Source organism: Protopterus annectens, chromosome 3.part0, assembly GCF_019279795.1.
Source record: "Protopterus annectens isolate FY-2018-M chromosome 3.part0, PAN1.0, whole genome shotgun sequence".
NCBI lineage: Eukaryota > Metazoa > Chordata > Ceratodontiformes > Protopteridae > Protopterus > Protopterus annectens.
In genome coordinates, this window is record NC_056731.1 from 1,828,622,954 (window position 1) to 1,828,642,687 (window position 19,734).

Sequence of the window (19,734 nt, forward strand, 5' to 3'; positions counted from 1 at the left end):
TGGAGAGTCTGACACAATCTGGTCAGTCCAGAGGTATACACAAAACTCCTTAGTGCAAGACTTGTGGACCAAACCTGACAAAGTGGATTTTTACAGCCATGTACATGGAGATATCACAAAAATACTGGAATAGATAAGCTCACACAGTTGATGCATTCACACAGTCCTGTCTGTACTAACACATATTAACCAGAGAAGCAGAGGTCCCAAGCCCACATACTTCCCAGTAGTTAGTGACAAACATCTTCAAAGCATCCCACTGCTTTTTCAGAAATACACAGCACTTATGGTGGCCAGGCAACAGTACATCTGACAAATATCTGAACATAATATCACACTGGGTAAATACACTGAGCTGCTAGGCATGTCACAAACCACTGTGCAAACTACAGGCAGACTGCCACAACTCTGACCCAAGTTTCCTATGGGGGAATACACATGTACTTGCAAATATAGCAGGCACTACAGGTATGTAACAACATGGAGTAACAGACACCAGAGTGAAAGTGCATACCCACAATCAATCTCAACACAGTCACAGTCATATTATGGTAAGCCTAATTAATAGTACAGTATATGGACTGTGTGACCTAAACCATCCTCATATGTGCCACTCACACACTAACCCTACATATACTGGCCCAATACACAGTGTAATCTGATGCCTGACTGTGGTATGGGATATGTCTCAGTCTGATTCTACAAACATGTATGCAGATAGGGTACCATAAACTAGAGCAACATGCAATGTCAGATAGAACAGGACCAAGAAAAATGCCATCTACCACAGTCTGTACACAGGCCAATTAACATATTCACAATGCACACACTGTCAACAATCACCATAAGTACACAGACCTCACTACTGTACATACTACAACAGAATGTCCTGGTTTTGTCCTCAAATATAAGGCCTACTATACATAACATGTCTAGCAGTCTGATATCTCACTGGTTTATTATCAGATATGATGTCAATAAATAATGATATACTGTACATTTGCACTTTTTACTGCATGGCATATAGACAAAGGATGACAGACTTGGGGGACAGAGGCACAAACACAGGGCCAATATTGACATATTGCTGTGATACACTGAGAAAATTCCTGGTGTAACAGGGTTTGTTGTGACATATCTCTTCTGAGGGATATGAAGTCAGTAACTCACATGGATGTCACCATGTACTGACTGCAATCATCAGAGTATGCTACTGCATTTCTAAAGATAGGAAATGTGTGAGTAACACATCACATGTAAGACTCCAAAATCTGGCCAGTCTGCAGATAGCCCTACAAGTGAGAACTTCCTCAACCACATAACACTGTCATGCCAGAATTTAAATCATGTAGAACAGCCATATCCACACAAACCCTTTTAAACCAACATTACTTCAAATGTAGAACAGCAATACTTACATTCTGTCCCCATGTCTGGAACCTCCCCCTCCTGTTTGTTGGCCTGTCTCCACAGTGTATGTTGTAAGAGGTGTTTCCAAATACCCTCTGTGATGCTGTTTGTCAGACAATCACATGAAGTCCTGTTCACAGTGAAAGAAAAGGGCCAACACCCAGATGAAGTGCTTAGTTATAGGAGTGTGTTTCCATTCAATTGGCTATAGGAATGATACCACAGCTGTTCCACATGCAATTAGCAAGTGGGGGACTGCAATTCCTGCACAGGCCATCAGCTGATCATGGGCATTACTTACAAAACTGAAGCTGCTGCCTATGCAAAACAGATGTACTTTTTCACATCCACCAGAGAGGGAGAGAGAGAGAGAGAGAGAGATAGAGAGACAGAGACAAAGTAAGAAAAGAAGGGAGTAAGAGAGTAAGAGCCAAGCATGTTTGTGTATGATCCATGGGTGGAGAGTGTTATCTGGGTATTATAACAGTTGCCTATATTGCTTACTAATCCGTACTATCACATAGTAATTGAACATGGCTGTACAAATTTATGGCTGAGGATTGTCTACAACAACCTCTGCAGTGATTGAAAACTGTTGGGCTTGTAATGTGGACATTGGGACATATAGGTCCTCAGTATAATGATGTGGCAAAACCCACACTGCAATGGATCCTGCCTTTACAGAATCACTCAACACCCACACAGGATACTGATGACACACACACATTTACCAGTACTGAGTTTCAACCCCCTACCTGCCTATGTATTGCTATTACAATGTTACACAGTCATTGCACATGCCAAGTAGCTTACATGTTAAAGAGCTGTCCAAAGGTATCTTTCAAGGTGAGTAATATCAGCAACGGTGCTAAAGGAGGGGTAAGGAAAGTGCAGTAAGTATGAATGTCCACACAAGCAAGTGTCAACAAAGACACACACACATACACACACACACGCTCTGTCAAGGAAACACACACATTATCACATTTGACAGGATCTAGATTAGAACTTCTGCCTAGCTCGGTTGCTACACTACAGTATTATGCAGTTATTGCAAGCACCATGGAGCTTATATAGCTGAATCATGGCCAAAGGGTTATTTCAAGGTGAATGACATCAGTAGGGCAATGGGAGGTGTAGTGATTGTGAATGACTTCAAAATCATTAATCTCCACACACACACACACACACACACACACACACACACACACACACACACACACACACACACACACACACATATTTGGCGGTACTGAGATGCACAGGTTCATTGCTTCACAGGTGTGTCGTATGTGAATGGGCCTGAAGGCTGTACAAGGCTAGGCAAAGGGAATACCTTGGCATCAGGCCACATGACAATAGTCTCCAGTGTGACTCAGGGGTGTAGTCCCTGGAGTGGTCCCCAGGGGTGGGTATTATATTCACCATTCACTCATCTGAGTTACTATTGTGGGTGGCCAGTGATGTGCACTGCTTCCCACGTATGTGTTCTATATTCCATAACATAGACAGTGTCTGGGTTGTGCAAATGTCCCACATGCATGTTTTTTGACATGTGGAAGTGTACTTGAGGTCTCTGGGGAATGTTGTGTGGACAGATTGTTATCTTCTGATTTAGCATTCCTGACCTCATTTGGTGAGATCTAGCTATGGAGCTGAGGTCATGCTTGCACCTACATTGACAGCATGATACAGGTATTCAGTGGAGTTAGTGGCATCTGTCCATACAGAGCATGTGTATAAGGCATGGTATTTCCTTTGTGGGTTACATTTGCAGACTCTACAGTTGTTGCAGGCATCCACTGGGGAACATATCCAAAGGGCTACTGTAAGCATTTATTTGGCTACTGCGGGGATGGAACAGGTTGCCATGTCCTTTTACTTGCTGGATAACACACGGTGAGGAGATGTAACCCATCACATTACTTTCTGACGTCAGTGGCACTGTTGTGGTAAACACGCATGTAGTCCACTGCAATCACACCATAGTTACTATCTGTGAGGCAATATGCAGGGAACTACCAATATAGTGGTTGTTGTCTAGCCAAGTGTGTTTGTGTATGAGACATGGGTGGAGAGTGTTCTCTGAGTAATAGAAGGGTTGCGTATATTGTTCACCAATCCATAATGTCACATGTAGTGCTATGGATTGTCTACACCAGCCTCTCTGGTATTTGACATCTGTTGTCCTTGTAAGGTGGACATTGTGACATATACTAGGTCCTCAACATAATAATTTAGCAAAACCCACCCCACAATGGATCCTGTTATTACACAATCACAGCAACCTCCACACAGGATATTGATGACACACACACACTTGCCAAGTACTGAGATTCAAACCCCTACCTAGTTATGTATTGCTAGTATAGTATACCACATTTATCACATGTGCCACAAAGCTTATAAGATAGATGTTGTCCCAAGGTACTTCTAAGGTGAGGAACATCACCAGTCCTTGTAAATACTGGCATTGGGTGATGTAGTGGGTGAGAGATCCTAAAAGTAGTTTTACCCTAAACATACATTTACATTTGCCAGGGGTGAGGTTCAAACCTCTATCTAACAATATTTATGAACCATTATGTTATGCATTTGCCATATACATCACTGACCTGACATGGTTTAGGGTTGGCAACAGGTACTTCTAAGGTGGATGATATCTGCAGGACTGCTAAAGTCAGGCTCTGAGATGTGTACTGGGTTTAAATGGGGCCAAAATCTTTGAGGTACAGACATACATATGCAGACACACAAACACTTGCCACAGATGAGATACAAATCCATACTTGAGTAGTTATTGCTACTACATTGTTCCACATTTATGGCATGCACCATGGAGCTTACATGTTGGAGAGCTCTCCACGGGTATCTTTGAAGGTGACTAACATCAGCAGCAGTGCTAAAGGAGGCATAAGGGGAGAGAAGTAAGTGTGATTGTCCATAATATCAGATATTATCAAAGACACACACACTCTCTCTGACAAAAACACACAGTGTCACAGTTGCCATGCCTGGGATTAGAACTCTTACCTAACTAGTATGGTATACTATAGCATTACACAGTTTTCACAAGCACCACGGAGCTTATGGGGGTGTCTTTTATCCAAAGGGGTATTTCAAGGTGACTGACATCAGTAGGCTTGCTAAAGTAGGGAAATGGGAGGTGTAGTGACTGAATGGCTTTAAAATCATTCATCTCCACACACACACGCACACAGTTGCATGTCTGGGATTAGAACTCCTAGCTAACTAGTATGTGACATCATAGCATTACACAGTTATTGCAAGTGCCAAGGAGCTTATGGAGTTGCCCTTCTCCAAAGGGGTATTTCAAGGTGACTGACATCAGCAGGCTTGCTAAAGTAGGGCAGTGGGGGGTGTAGTGACTGCGAAGGGCCTCAAAATCATTCATCTCTACACACACACCCACACACACACACACACACACACACACACACACACACACACACACACACACACACACACACACACACACACACATGGTTTCACAGTTTCCATGTGTGTTTATAGTAGTGTGCTGGGCTGGGCTGCTGCCTGTGTAATTGGCTGATTCTGATACATTTCACCTGCCAGCTATGCTAGTTGTCCTTGATTGCCTTCCTACTGCTGTTTTCCCTTCCCATTGCCTTACCATTTAAGCCCTGAGGTGCGGTGCACATACTCAGTACTCAGATGTGAACAGATCTGATATTTCCTGTTTTTGTTTTTTTTTTGTTTATGTTGTTTAAATACCCAGTGTGTGTCGCACACACCGGTTTAGGCAATGTAAACACTGCTAGGCAGCCTCAGACACACCCCTTCCTTAATTGTGCTTAGCTAAGGGCAAACATGGGCCGCAGAGCTCCAATAAGCTTACAGCATACATGATACTCCCCCTTATGAGGTCATCTACCTCTTACACTTATACCATGGTATTGCTGCACCTACATGGTTGGATGCAAGCTAACACTGAGAGGAAATCTGTGATTCAGTATCAATCATAAACCAGAATGCTAATTCATAGTTACCACACTCACACTGAGCCTTCCCCCTTAACAACCACTATTCCCTGGTATTGTTTTCTTATGCATGCCATTGACTATTATGGCAAAATGCTGATTTGGGTTTAAAAGCTTATTTCCAACATTTTTTCTTATTTTCAGCCCGATCCCATTTGCACACCACTGCCCTATGCTTAAACGGCTTAAACGGCCGAAAATGGCCAAAAAAAATAAACGTTTCTTTTTTTTTTATAATTTTGCAACTATTTCCCATGCCAATGGCCATATATTTGGCCATTGGCATGCCTACTACAATGAATACATGCTTTATTTGGAGCTGTCATGCCTCCATTTTGTAATTTGCAGAAATTTATTCGGTTAGTAAATAAATACATTTCTGCAGGTTACACTATTCTTCCACAGACACCTGCCTGCTTCCTGGATTGCGAATTCACCTCATTTCCATGGTTTTCACCAGCAAATGGGGTAATTAACATAGAGCAGTGGTGTCCGTGCTGGAATAGTATAGGAGCACTCGTGCACATCCAGGATTTCGTTTCTAGATTGCTCGTCACTCATATTACGTGCAGCAGCTCTTGCACTATTCCTGCACACCATGCAGAGCTTGCTAAATCTTGGGGTATATCTGCTCCATATATGGGAAAAATGATGTGTGAATTTATTACTTCTACAAAAGATTACCAAGCTTGTTGTTACAGGTTACAGGCTTTTTTGTATGACACTCCTGACATGAGTAGCTTTGCCCGCTTCTCTGTTCCAATCCTAACTCTGTATACTAACTCCAGGGTCAAGACTCCTTACAGTAGATATATTAAAAGGTTACTATGTTTTTCCAGATTCACTATTAAATTCATAATATTCCGAGGAATTCTATTTTTTTTTTTTAGAATTACACCAGGAATACCTTCAATTTAATTTTGCATTTCCTATTTCTCTGTTTTTATTGAACTTTTGTACATTGTTTTGCTGTTTTACTTTCAAGCAGCATTTCAATATGCTGCACAGTCATTATAATTCTTATTAAAGCACATACAGCTAGAGCAATAGTTTGTTTTACATTTTACATAATGTATTACTATTTTCTAATAAAAGGTGAGTATTGTGCAGTATATTTTTATGTAATCTTGTTTTTCTAGCTGAATCCACTCCATTCAAGTCAAGTCAGTAGGCACATGTAGCTGTGACTGTAATATGTCTTTGAGAAGTATTGCTGGCAGGTGCTGAATAAATGCAGGTTTGTCACATGACTATTAGGTCTGCTGCTTGAGTCAGATTAGTTAGAAAGCATTCCAATCCATAACTGTAACAGTGTCAATTGCATTGCAACGTTTAGTTATTCAGTTTTGTTAAACTAACAAATTTCACTTATTTGACTGTGTTCAATTAAAAACACTTGTAAGAGTCAGTAATCCTGTAAATATAGCATTACAGCAAATGGTGTTGCTATGCTAACATTTCTGAGAATTTCTGTTAATTTCATCCAATAAATGATATGAGACACAGGAATGGTATATATCAGATATACTATACTTTCCAATACATGCTGTGCATGTTGGTAATTTTCCCCAATATCCTTTTTCTAGAAATATTACCAGCTATTTCCTTTAATTTTCGATAAGCAGTTTTACGAAAAGGACTTTGCATATCGCAAGAAGGTAGAAATGTACAGCCATATCATACCTCATCTTACAGTATACACATATAATGACTTATTAATAGCATATAGCTATCTGACCAAATTTGCAGATGACTGCAAGCTGGGCAATGTCTTAAATTCCCTTAGTGATGTGAACATCCTCCAAGATGGCCTTACCCAAACTAATGACTGGTGCAGGAGCATGGCCTCAAACTGAATGCCAAGAAATACATCATTATCCTGTTTGGGGAAAATGGCATCCCCACTAATTATCACATTAATAACAATGTACTAAACACACAAGCAGTCATGGGGGACCTGGGCACCCACGTCGATAGCAACCTGACTTTTGACCACCATGTTACCCCCATTGTACGGAAGGCTTTCTATATTACCCACATCATAAGTAAGGCTATTCCATCAGGTCATAACATCCCTGTACTCTTCCCTTATCAGACACATTATCAAGTACAATGCCCCCTTCGGCATGTACCTTGCCAAGCACATGCTGCAGCTGGAGAGACCACAGAGGCCCCTGACCAGGAAAATCCAGGGTCTCAAACACCTGTCCTATACAGATAGGTTAAAAGCCCTGTCCCTCCACTCAGTCCTGTACAGACTGCTCAGAGGTAACCCCATGTCTGGCATACAAGGCCATCTCAGACCCAGTCTTGATGAAGTTGCTGCATATCCATGAGTCAAAATTCACTCAGGTAACCTGCACGCAAGGCCTAAACCTGGTCTGTGACATTAATGGAACTTGTTGGCAGGATATATTTGTGTCCCAGAGACTCCCCCATCCATGGAATAGACTTCCTCTCCATGTTAAGCAGAGTACCCCTCTAGCCCTCTTTAAGAGGAACCTGGACGACTGTATGGGAAACAGAAAATATACCCCTGAGATCCTACTTGGGTCCCTCCAGGACAAGGGAAACAGGTGCTGACTTTGTGGGAACATGGGTGAAATTCTTGGCTAGGCTTATAAGGGCCTCCAGGCCAACAGCTTAGTATCATCCTATGAACCTATAAACCTTTATCAGCTTTGTTCTCTAAACCAGCAATGGTCTTAGTTGAGAACTTGGTAATATGTTCCAGTTTTTGACACATTAGTTTTTAAGAACTCTGCTCTTGCAGGCAGTGTATAAATACAGTATTCATAATATAGCCTTCAACATCATTTTACCTGTTGTTCTGTCCAAGTGGAAAAGATTACAATCCAGTGGCAAATGACTAAGGCCAGATTGAATTAAAGTTTTTATAATAACTCTTAAAGGACATATGCACCACATTCTGCATGAATACTTCTTTTTCTGTGACCTTCATGCACCCAGTGTTTCACAACCAATTGTACGCCATAAAAAACAAGCATAATTATTTAAATTTATTGTTGTTTTCACTGAGTTCACTGCTTATATCCTTCCCACCTACAAATTTCGAAAACACACAGTTTTATAAAAAAAAAAAATATGAGCATGTTTCCTTCTTTAGCAAATTAGTGGCAACCAAACAGTGAGGGTATGGTACTCGGTATAATCTGCAGTTGTATTTTCGAATATTTACACTGTAAGGTATTGGAATGGTATACAGTGACAGGCAGCAAGACTTCTCTGAGCAAGGGAAATTGTGACAATTTATCTGAATGTAAGAATAGCCAAGGATAGGTCAATGTATCTGAATGTAAGAAGAGACAAGGACAATAAACATGCAGTGCACAGAACAGTAGACTTGTGAATAATGCTACATGATTAACATGAATGTTCACTTTGTCTTTCTGCTCCTGTAAGGGGCCAATATCCTTAGGGTTAAAAGGGTTGTAATAGGCTATTAAGTACCTTAACATTATTATTTCCATTATCATGGTCACTGAGAGTCAAATATGGCAGTTACCTGAAATGATGCATTAAAATCTGGGGCAGTATGCATTTTTGAAGTACTGATTTTTGGAGGAAATCTAGTTTCTTGATATTTGTATTTAAATTTATGTCATTTTGTTATTGACTATTATCACACTGGCACTAAGACATATCTAAGAATGCATTACTTCTGAGCAACTGAAATTCTTAGCAGTAAACTGACTTATAGATTGTTACACTTCCTTCTTTAATTCAAGCTAATCAGTGGATTGGTGTCTTCAGTGATGGGTACACACTATACTGCATCTCTAATTCTTTCTAGTTCAAGCAGTTTTAGTAGCAAAACAGTTTTCTGAAACTTTACAACATTTTTTTTCACCTCAAAATGCAAAATAAGTTCAGAGTGCTTTTTCAGGGATTCATGCCACAAACATAGAAAACAAATTAAACCACAGATGTTGAAAACAAAAACTAGAAATCCAGTAACACATAAGAAAATATTTCTGAAGTGGTGCAACACACCTAGCACCCATACACACTCCTGGGTAACAAATTCACAGCACTTGAATAACTTATACAACTCTATAGTCATACAGCTGTGGAGAAATAGCAAACCATCTAGAAGAAAAAATATGATCATCGACCCACTCACTGTACTTCACTGCAAAAAGCAAAAAACAAACTATCTGCATTGCAAACTCCTAATGGCACTCAAGTGCAGATATCAAATTACAAATCCACATGGACAGAAAGAGAATAGACATTACCATGCACTTTTTCTTTGTTTGTGGATATCTATTTTTTTTTTTTTTTTTTTGAGCCAACATTTGTGATTTGTATATTTCTGGTTTACTTCTTAAGAAACACCACTATTTGTTACTATGCAGTACAACAGCAGATTTGTCCTGGGCCCTCTGGAACTAAAAAGCATGAGTAATGATACAGTAGCATTTGTTTTAATAGTAAAAGCTGAAATAGTGAGGTCAAATGAACAGGCTCCGATAACATCCATTTTCAGATAGTACTAGTAGTAACATTTTCATAATAGCACAAAGCACAGAGTTTGATCATTTTTGCATACCCACTTCCTGAATCATTTTTTTTTTTTTTAATCAAAGCAAGCCACGTTTTTAAAATTATGTGATCTGAATGATTATTGCACACTGATCTTAACATCAATGATGTAGGATACAAACGAAAGTGTAATGCTGTACTTTGTACATATGTACCATTTACACATTTGCCTGTATTGCTTTCTTGACTTTGCCAATCAAACACACAAAACAAGTGTCATCTGTGACAAGTTAATAAGACTGGAAGAGCGCTCTAGTGTTATTCAAATCATTCAGACATATGTGAGCCAGATTCCTATTGCAGCTATAAGACCTGTATTTACAAGTCCTAGAACTGCAAAATCAAAGCAAAAAAAAAAAATACAATCTGACTAAAGGAGAACAGTGAATGCAATCACTATTCACCTTTAAAGCCACTTTTATAGGAGACAAGCCTCCATGCACACCCCAATGTCAGGGCAAATGCACTCCTACAGCTGCGCATTCTGATATATATATATATATATATATATATATATATATATATATATATAGATAGATAGATAGATAGATATAGATATATAGGTCTAGGACTATTCACTGAAAGCACAATTCACTGAAAACACAATTCACTGAAACACATTTCACTGAAAGTTATATATGGCTTTTTCCCCAATGCAGTGCAATCCTGGAGTTAGAATATATAGTAAGGGGAGTATGGGGGAATAGCCCTGCTACATAGTTTGGATATATATTTATTTTAGAAAAGAGTAATTTATTGAAATTGCAAATATCCATCTGCGCCCCCCCCCCAAACCCCCTACTTTAATATTCTAACTCTGAGACCGCACTACAGTGGGGAAAGGGACCATTTTTCGATCCTCACTGTAGTGCAATCCACCCCAAAATGCCGAATGTGCAATGAGCGAATGTTACTGTGCATTCACTCATTGCACATTTGAACCTTTTTCCGTTCGGCTTTTGCAAACTTTGCAAACTGCCTTTTGGACAATTGCTGTTCGCCCTTGTGCAATAGGCACACATGAAGGTAAACCTATATATATATATATATATATATATATATATATATATATATATATATATATATTTACACTAATATCACCATATCTCAGAGAAAAAAGGAATATTCCAAGACACTGTGATCTTGAACTTAGATTATTTATGTCCCAGTTTTTATACTATCTGTCTCTCTATGAGCCTTGAACTTTGAAGATGTTATCATCTGAGCTCTTTGTCACCAGGAAACATTTCTCATGTACCCTCTTCCAAAAGTCACAGAATATGAGGTTTGCATTGGTTATTATCACTATGAGCAATTTTGGGGAGGTTCTTCACTTACCAATGCTGTACAGCCATGGAGTTAGAATATATAAGTATAGAAAAGTGAAAGATTTGCGCTCGATGTGAGGACTGTAGAGGGCTTGCCTACTGCAAAAAAAATATGTGTTTTCATTCTGCACCATTAACATGGAAGCTATGTATGTGTTTTGGCAGGATGTGATCTTAAAATTCATTTTTAGGTAATTCCGTTCTATAGAGTGGAAGTAAATATCAACCAGAATCCAGCAAATGCCACTAAGTGGGGCTGATGTATGCAGATTATTTCCCAAATCCATGTTGTATTCTATAGTGATACACTGCTTTCTACTACTCCAGCATCTGCTGTATCATATAGCAGGTAGAACGTCATCTCATAGTAACTTGATGAATCATCTGGACTGGCACAGAGGAGGTACTTGTTAGGTTGCTAAAAACAGTTCACCCAAACTACTTTCGGTGACAGTGAAGATTGCCTTTTTCCTCCATTGCTGAATGATCTCAGAGTTGGTATATATATATATATATATATATATATATATATATATATATATATATATATAATTCCAAGGGGTGTGGGGGGTGTCACCCACATGGGGGTGCAAGAGGGGCTTACCCCCATGCAAAAAATTATGTTAATGTTCACTGAAGATGGTTTTGGAGAACTGTTTTTTTATTTTTTTGTGTTTGTTGAAACTACCTTCGTTGAGTTTACATATGTCTTCTAGAGGGAGCCTGTTCTCTGCTTGATGAGGCATAATAATTTTCTGGTAGTTGCATAACTGTTAAAGTGAATACTGATTATATGACAGCAGAAATCAAAACTACTGAAATGTCTGTATTTGTCTTGTGAAGTCTTTTACCAACAAGTGAACAGTGTGTGTATAAAATATGGTACCTAGTTATTGAAGTATTGTTACACAGGTCAATATGTGAAGTTACGCTTCCTATTGAAATGTCAGCACTAGAAATGACAACTACTGACTCGCCAAAAAAAAAAAAAAACCTACAGGAGACGGTTGAATCAGAAACATCACTCTTCTCCATTAAGCTTCTTTTTTGCAAGGGAAATACCCCCACACCCCCATACTTATGCATACCATCTCCAAGATCACAATACTGCAGAGAAAAGGAAATATCCTGAGAAATGGATATCTCAGACTTAGTGTACATAAGCCCATTTTTTGGCCATTCAGTATCTCTACTTTGGGACTTCCACTAGCAATTCTCAACATTTCATATGATTACATTTACAGTAATTGCAGTATAGCACATTAAGCGAACTTAGCATAATGTGAACTGAGTGTAAAGTGAAACTGAATAGTCCTGCAGTCTCAGGTATATGCTGAGGACATAGTCAGTCTACTGGTGGATAAATTTAGTTCAAACTTTAACTGCCCCTCTATCCCCCTGCACTCCCAGATCACATGCCTGCATTTCACCCCCCCAATCTCTGAAAAACAAGTCTTCAAAGCACTTTCCAAGGCCAAGAACACTGCTTGTATAAGGCCTTGTAATATACCAGGAAGCCTACTGACCACCGTAAAACAGGACCTGTCAAACTATCTTCAGAGGCTATTCAAAATCAATCTTCAAACAAGCTCTGTGCCAGACAAATGAAAGACAGCAACAGTCATCCCTTTGCACAAATGAGAGACATCAACAGACCTGAGTAATTGTTCTGATCAGCCTCAATTAAAAGGTTATGGAGAGGATCCTTATGGAATTAATAAATAAGACATAGGTAACCTACAAACTCTTGACCTACGCCATTTCTGTTGTGTCAAGGGTAGATCCTGCATGACTAACCTGGCTGACATCATTGAGAAGGCTACTGAAGCAATGGTTGAGGGAAAATCAGTACACACCATATATCTAGACCTCACAAAGACAATCAATGCCATCCTACAATCAGGCATTGTTGATAAACTGTGTCAGTTAAATTTTAATCCCTAGGTAACTCACTGCATAGCAAATTGACTCACAAGTAGAACCCAGGAAATTAGGGAAGTTGTCTCTACCTCCACTAGTTGACCTGTCTGTAATTGTATACCAAGGGTTCAGTCCTTGGGCCACTCCTCTTTGGCATTTACTTCTCGAAGGTCAAAGCAAATGTAAAGAGTTTGTGGCTAACCAAATTTGCAGATGACTGTAATATTAGTGCTATCACAAATTCTCTAGAGAACACTAATATCCTCCCAGGAGGCTCAAAGAAATAGTTGATATTATAACCATGGACTAAAACTAAATGCCAAAAAAATGTATGTAGTCTCCTTTGGCAAGAATGACATCCCCTGCAGTTATTACATTGACAACACACTCCTGAAAACTGACTCAGTAGTTAGAAACCTGAGAAACTATGTGAACAATAAACTGTCCTTCAGTCATCATGTATCCACTATTGCAAGAAGGTCTTTTTTCACTGAGCAGGTTATTAGTAATTGTATGGTGTCTAGGTTCAGGGATGTGATCATTTCACTGTATTTGAAACTTAATAGGCCAGTCATTGAGTATAATACCTCCTTCAGTATATACTTGTACAAACACTTAACTTGAATGTCCACAGTACTTTCTCAACAAGGAAATCAAGTAATCAAGCATAAATCATAAAAACGACGTTGGTCATCTCAAAGCTTTGTCCCTCATCTCAGTATCATACAGTCTACTTTGGGGCAATCTCTGCCTCACATGCAGAATCTCAACAGAACCATTTTCTCTGATGTACTACACATCTGCCATTTCAATGATAGAATAAACACCCACTCAAAGAGATCCTAATTTCTTCTGCAAAATAAATAGAACATTTTGGAGGTGGTAAAAATGTATCCCAGAGAATACCACTTCTTTGGAATCTCCTTCTCCTCCACATAAAGGAAAGTATTTCCCTCACTCCATCAAATGTAATTAGCACCCTTCATTCTTACAGATAGGTATACGATGTAAATGTTCTACCCATCTCTGAGTTTTTTGCACTTAAATAACAAGGGCTAAATTTGTCATTGAAATATAGGGCTTGACTTTTAAAAATCCTCACGAATCAATAGCATAGTCAGAACCTATGAATCTATGACCTACACTGAGGTGATGTCAAGACCTCTTTTTGTGAATGCCTTTTACATTTGCTTTTCATATACTTATATAATAATAATTATTTTTAAGTTACAGACAAAAACAATTGTCAGCAGATACTGAATACTACAAGTGCCTGACTAAATTTGGTTCTGGAAGCTTTTTTTCCTCAATTTCACACAAAAGACACCCTTCTGTATTTTTATCCTTTGAAGAAGAATTACCTGATCCTTTCATGTGCTTGTTGAGTCAGAGCTATATAAAGCAATCTATAACTTGACAAAAACATGTTAACAGTTTCTTTTCATGATTTTAGTAATACAGGAACATAGTAGCAATCCTAGACAAGTGAGCAAAGGACTATCAGATGCGTTGCCATATGCACCTTTAAACAAACATGCTTAAAAGTTTATGCTTACCTTTTTAAACACTTAATAGTGCTTGAATGTTTAATGAAAATTACTTTGATTGGAATTCAGAAAGAATCCCACAACGAGTGTAAACTGCTGCTACCAAAAGAGACAGTTTTCATAATTCTGGGAAATGCAAATCAAACATGATAAGGTGCCATGAGAAAAGACCTCAATATCAGTTAATTTAGATGTTTCTGAATGGTGTGGTGTTACTGCTAGTAATAATTAGTACTTTCCCTCACTAGCCTCCTATGGCAAACTATGCATCACATTGACACAGGCACCCACCTCATTCAGTCTCTCCCATACGTACACATTCAAACATACTCATACCTCACAACCTCCAGACATTGAAAATCTGAACAAAGGTTGTTAAAAAGTCAATACAGCTGGACAAAAAAATAGGGCAACTAGTTAGCATAAATTTGCATTGGCAATATCATAACTCTTCCCATTTACAATGGGGTTATGGGATACCATCCTTAAGAAACATGTTTAAATAAACAGAGTGACTTAATTATGAACATTTAAGCAAAATAATTATGTTTTATTTCAGACTAAGCTTTGAGTATGATTGGTTGGTTAAAAAAATGTAACACCCAGACACACATACACAGTGACAGCCACCATACAGCACTTGCGCACCAAACCACCATGGTCACAACAGCAGATATTTCTACTAATTAAGCAATGTGTGACAAAGGATGAGGTGCTAGAAAATGGCAGAGAAGGGCTAGAAGATATCTCGACTATAGATTATATGGCTAGAAAATGAACTAAGGATGAAACAATATAATACAACTGGATAACCAAAAATTAAACCGTTAAATCCAATACCAAAATGCAATAAAATAGACCAGATATATAAAAGTACATGCAAAAATTGCTGTACATGACCTTACATGATTTTTATAAAAGTTGCAGCAATTAAAAAATATCTGATTGTGAAAGTCTATAAAACTTCAAATCAAATCTTAGCAGAACAAAGTGGAACATAAAGTGAAGAAAATGCTTAGCTTTATAGCCTTGTATAAACTAGGGGTGCCCAGACACCTGAGCACGTAGATCAGCAGATGGAACAGGGCAACATACTAAGATGGATCCTCTATGATTAACTGATTATCATTTCATTGACAGGTAAACTGCCGACCATCAGACACTCAAGGAGATGATATAAAACAAAATGCGCTGTTCTATTAACTTTTTATGTGACTTAGAATAATATTTAGAGTGTATGCCTGGTATCTAGTGCTCCCCCGCCCTCATATTTCTTAGTTTTCAAAAGTTGCTTCATGCTGTAAAACTTGATGTTCAAGAAACTTTTCATGTGCCTTAAAGTAATATTTCAGAGTTCTCTATATATATATATATATTGCCCCCCAGTATTACAGACTTTGCTCTATAGTCTGGGGAGTTTAAAGGTATGGCAGCCACCCTACACACACACACACACACACACACACACACACACACACACACACACACACACACACACACACACACACACACACACACACACACACACACACACACTCAGACATTCTTGTGCACATACAGATACACACACACACACTCGCACGTCTGCAGATACATACTTACTCACACTGTCACACACATAAACACACATTCTACATCCCAGCACCACTCCCTCCCTGCAGACACTTACCTGATTTTTTCTTTTACATGTTCTTCCCCACTGACTACAATGTGGTAAGCAGCTTTTCATCTATGTTAATTAACCAGCCAGCTATGCTAATTCATACAACTAAGTGATTCTTTGAATCACTCAGTTGCATAAATCCCTTACCACAAGCAATATTTGCTGGGATCACATGGCTAATTAGCATAGACCACTCCCCTTGAATGCCTTATCAGCATGTAGCATGGCTGTGGAGATGACTCACTGCAGTGATCCTACACACTACATAGAATTATTCACTATCAAGGGCTTGTCTCTGAAACAGAAAGGGCCACCACCAGTGACTGCAGCCACATGTTTCTTTGTAGTTCACAGCTCTTATTTTAATTTCTGTTCACCATAGTGTTCCCCTCATTATTTTCTTCAGTTTCAGTTCGGCACAACTTCTCTACAACCACCAATAGCTTTAAACACATGTAGAAACATCTCTGAAAACTAAAAAGGCGTGGATTCAGTGTAATAAGTTTTGTGGGATTGTGCATTTAATTTCTGACAAACCACAGCACATGGCAACATGCAATGATTCTTCATGCTATAGGACAGGACGCAAAGGATTTGACACTTTTAAATTTTCAGAAGAGGAGAAAAGAAAGATTACTGTGTTTAGTGATAACTGTTAAGAGCGAGTAAAGAAGATGATGCCATATAGCACTCATTTACTCTTCAATAAACTTAAGAGACTCAATCATCAACAGAAGAATTGGTGTTTAAACACAGGGTCCCAAACAGCAAGTTTCATAACTTTAATGATTCTCTGGCTCTGATCAGAGGAAAAGCTTTGTGGAACTAGAACTGATCATGTCAGAAACAAACCTGTTAAGTGAAGTGGATTACGACCATCGAAAAAGCCCCTGATGTGTGCACTGCATTACTCTGAGCATGGCAGTTATCAACCTATGCTTCCAGGTCATTAGTCTGAGAATGGCAGTTATCAACCTGTGCTTCCAGGTCATTAGTCTGAGCATGACAGTTATCAACCTCTTCTTCCAGGTTGTTACTCTGAGCATGGCAGTTATCAACCTGTGCTTCCAGGTCATTACTCTGAGCATGGCAATTATGAACCTGTGCTTCCAGGCCATTAGTCTGAGCATGGCAGTTATCAACCACTTCTTCCAGGTCATTAGTCTGAGCACAGCAGTTATCAACCTGTGCTTCCAGGTTGTTAACAAATGAATGAAACAAAGTGAATGAAAAAAAATAAATGTAAATTACACACTGAGGTGGAATTAAATATTTTGTCTGAATCTACATTCAAGTAGTTGAATGTTAAATCCAAATTGTTCAAGTATCCATGCTTACTTTTGTCTTGATCTGGACGGAGTTTGAATTGAAGCCAAAGAATGAAGACTGGCTGACTGTGTTTACAAATCTTAAAACTACAAGCTGTATCACTTCAAGATAATTAAGTACACAAATATCTTAGGGTCTGATGCTTCTAAAAAGCTTAACACAATTAAAAGAATTCATCCTGTACAAAGTCAGTATAAATGATTTATGAAATCCACTTGTATCCTCTCAAAGTCAGTATAAATGTTTTATGATTTCCATTTGTGAGTTCAAGAATAATTAGAGTGATTCTGGGCATTATGAAGAGTTAGTTGCCATGATGAGAAATGTATATTACTGTTCAGTATGTTTGATGTAGCTTGTCATTCTTTGAAAATTTTTAGGTGGTAAAACCAAATGAAAATTTTTATTGAGTGGTTGAATAGTCAAATTCTGTATCATCACATGCAGTGGCCATCGGAATGGATAGTAAATGTTTTGGCAATGAGGTTGAGTGCATTTGTTTGCGCAAGTGTTTGTGGGCTACATAAGTGGATAGGTGTGTTAATTTGCTTGTGTGTGTGTGTGTGTGTGTGTGTGTGTGTGTGTGTGTGTGTGTGTGTGAGACAGAGAGAGATGCAGCATTAGAGTAACGATACTGAAATTGTATGTTGCATCACAACATACTGTGTTGCCTATACATGGAAGCCAGGAGGATCTTATACTGTCTTATTACAGGAAGATAGACCAATAACATATGGATCAACGTCTTTGGCAGATTCTTGATGCACTGAAAAAGAAAGGTTAGGTGTGGTACTTAGATATCAAAAGTGTTGTATCTATATTTATGGCAAAAGCATAAATGCATAATCAGATCATATAGTAAAGAAATGGCAAACTAAAACCCCAGCAAAACTCAAAAAAAAGTTACTCTCATTACAAAAATATAACCTGCAAGTTATATAAAAAGTTGGCAAGCCAAAGTCTACAGCAAATATGTTAATCAGAGTGCACCAACAAGAGTGTAAGAAAGATTTGTTTGTTACTTGTTCTATGTTGGGACCTCTCTGGTTTGGTACTTTTCTGAGTAAAAGCCAATACCAAAGGGCTCTGCTGATTAAGTTTGCAGATGACTGCAAGCTTGGCACAGTCACGTAAGCCCCAAATGATTTAGCCATCCTACTTGAAGGTTTGTCTCAAATAAATAACTGGTGCCAAAATCATGGATCGAAACTAAATTTGCCTTTGCTTGTATCTTGGCTCATCCTGCTCTGTTTGCTCTTGCTATGTTTGGGCTCACTCCGCTTCCCTCCCTGCCCCCATATCCCATCAGCCCCCAGATACCTGTAATTTAAACATAACCAAACCACACTTAACAGAGTTCAAATCATCCAATCTGCTATACTAATTACAACTTACTCCTCCCATTACAAATTGCTAGCTATCTACAATACATTTGCACATGCATATAAAAGTGACTACCCAATAGAAACCAATAGAAACATACCCGGTAAACACCCCAAACAATTCATATATAACTCCTAACCTTAAATACTGGGTCTATATTATATGTTCGAAGTCTGCAAACTTTGAATCTCATATGATCGACTCCATATGAGCGAAGTTTTCAAAAATCGAACATAAAATATAAACAAACTAAAAATAAAAAAATCTACCTGAATGCTCTATGAAGGGGGGCTGTGCCCCACACCCCCCACTACTTAAATATACCAACTCCAGGATCGCACTACATTGAAGTGAAGGGATATATTCCCTATGGCGATCTCCACTGAAACGTTCACTGTTTGAAATCTTTGCTCAAATGATGTTGATCATATGAGATTTGAAGTTTTCAGACTTTGAACTTACAATATAGACCCTTGAATACTTGACATTATAATATACCAATACCATAACAAACAAGAATTTATCTTCCCTCAATCTTGATAATTTTTCAAATAATTTATCAAACA